The 2500-nt window shown below is 55.3% G+C and overlaps 1 non-coding gene across 1 annotated transcript in view; it reads left to right on the top strand.

The window, feature by feature from the left end:
- Window positions 1–2239: 2239 nt before the first annotated feature.
- The window catches only part of LOC126311079 (small subunit ribosomal RNA), a 1893-nt gene continuing 1632 nt past the window's right edge, over window positions 2240–2500 (top strand). Inside the window, exon 1 of the ribosomal RNA XR_007554378.1 lies at window positions 2240–2500. This exon is cut by the window's right edge and continues 1632 nt beyond it. This is a non-coding gene — a ribosomal RNA (small subunit ribosomal RNA).

The following is a 2500-nucleotide window of genomic DNA, read 5'->3' as shown; positions in this document are numbered from 1 at the left end:
ACCTTAACCTAAGTTACACTGCACCTTAACCTAAGTTACACTGCACCTTAACCTAAGTTACACTGCACCTTAACCTAAGTTACACTGCACCTTAACCTAAGTTACACTGCACCTTAACCTAAGTTACACTGCACCTTAACCTAAGTTACACTGCACCTTAACCTAAGTTACACTGCACCTTAACCTAAGTTACACTGCACCTTAACCTAAGTTACACTGCACCTTAACCTAACTTACACTGCACCTTAACCTAAGTTACACTGCACCTTAACCTAAGTTACACTGCACCTTAACCTAAGTTACACTGCACCTTAACCTAACTTACACTGCACCTTAACCTAACTTACACTGCACCTTAACCTAACTTACACTGCACCTTAACCTAACTTACACTGCACCTTAACTGTCACATGTAACGTCACAGGAATGTAGCTTTGCCTAACAGCAACCCTCTGAACATAGTTCACTGCTTGGATCCTCTGGTGTCATGTGTATTTCTTGATGCCATGGTGCGTACCCTCACATAAAGGTCTTTCGAGTGTTGCGTACTTTCTACACAGTCCCGCTAACCACTGGAAGGGTGTACCGCTACAGAACGAATATCGCCCTCCCCTCCTGCCCTTCCAAGCTGGTCGGTCAGGCGTTTGTTTGTGAAATGAGCCTTGCAGCTGTTCAGTTGCATTCGGTTGTCGATGCAGTCAGTGTACGTTGTGGTACGGCCTGTGTGGACTGTCCGCTGATGTACGCGTAACCCACACTGATCATCCGTCGTTACGTACTGAGTGACATAATGTGGCACATGCTTGACCGTACACCGGCTGCGCCCTACAATGGCGAATCATAAGGGCCATATGTTGTGCACGATGCTACTTGTCTCGTCTCCCCATTACAGCGAGATTGCACTGTTGTACGCCGTACAGACATGTGGTAAGTAGGTACGGACGAAAGTATTGCATGTTGGCCCCCCCCCCCTCCTCCCTCTGCCGGGAATCAGCGTGAGCCGTCTGTTGATGTAGCGACGAGGGTTTTCCTATTTAATCGTATTGCCCCACACAACATGATAGCACGGTGGACCGCGTTCCACATCTGCGACATGCTACAGAGGCCGGTTGACAGTCGACCGCGCAAGGGACATTGCACACGTGCGCGGACCATCTTCCACGTGTTCTCTCGTGTACATGCCGCAGTGTGTATGTGGGCTGATGTAGCGTGTCGTGACACATAACATGCAGGCATGCCAGAATCGTAGATTTCGCAAATGTAGATTGACGTATACGTTTGCTGCCAAAGATCCGCAAATGAACTGGAAATCAGTTGTTGAGCGGTTGTTCGCGCTGCAGGTGCATCGGTGATAGCGACGATCGGTACATCTGTGAACCGGTTGTTTCGGCGGTACCCGCCATGCCCCCGAACCTGAGTTGGCCATGTGGGTATGAAGCGATACGAGGCTGTGGCTTGGCGGGACAGTCCCCGGCCGGTGAGGGGGGGCCGCCCGGCGTGCTGGCCGCGCGCTGCGTGAGCGCACGCACTACAGCCGGCTGGTGGGGGGCGCCCAGTGGCAGGAGCGCCGGCCGACGGGCCCGGCTGGCGTCCCAGCTATGCGCCGGCGCACCCTGCGCGCGGCGCCAGGCGGCCAAAGTGGGTTCTGCCGAGCCCGGTGCGAAGCGCGGTGGACATCTGCAGTGTGCTGGTCCGATTGCGGACTGTGTGCGTTGAGGATGCGCCGCCGCCCGGCACTCGGCGTCGCGACGCCGTCTGCTGCTCGGTCGCCCCCAGCGGTTCTCGCAGGTGGTTTGTATCGCAGCTCTGCGGACGTGTTGGCGCGTGCGCTGTGCTGGGAGAGTTCGCTTCTGCACCCAAGTGGGGCTTTGCCCTTCTGTGGCGCTGGCGTTGGAGCTGCCGGTCACCGTAGGTGGCGCGTGTTGTTTCCCGCCGGCAATGCCACGACAGCACGCTCCTGGGCCTCTGTCGGCAGCGGCAAGCTCAGTTGGGAGCACGGGTGTTCGCACTGAAAGCGTCTACTCGCCTATCTCCGGGCGATTGCGCCTCTCTCGAACCCGACCAAGTACTTAGGACGGCGCTGCGCGCCGCCGGGACCTGAGAGGGTTTCGAGGTGTATCGTGCAGGGGAGCTCAGCCTCCTCCTGTTTGCAGAATAATTGAGCGGACGCTTGCGTGTTCGCACGGGCCCTCGGGACACACTCCCGGGCGGCCGGCTGCTCAGCTCTCGTTGACGCAGCTCCCTGGTTGATCCTGCCAGTAGTCATATGCTTGTCTCAAAGATTAAGCCATGCATGTCTCAGTACAAGCCGCATTAAGGTGAAACCGCGAATGGCTCATTAAATCAGTTATGGTTCCTTAGATCGTACCCACGTTACTTGGATAACTGTGGTAATTCTAGAGCTAATACATGCAAACAGAGTCCCGACCAGAGATGGAAGGGACGCTTTTATTAGATCAAAACCAATCGGATTGGCTCGTCTGGTCCGTTTGCCTTGGTG

This window comes from Schistocerca gregaria, unplaced genomic scaffold (genome assembly GCF_023897955.1).
Source record: "Schistocerca gregaria isolate iqSchGreg1 unplaced genomic scaffold, iqSchGreg1.2 ptg000398l, whole genome shotgun sequence".
Taxonomy (NCBI): Eukaryota; Metazoa; Arthropoda; class Insecta; order Orthoptera; family Acrididae; genus Schistocerca; species Schistocerca gregaria.
This window is presented reverse-complemented; position numbering and strand designations above follow the sequence as displayed.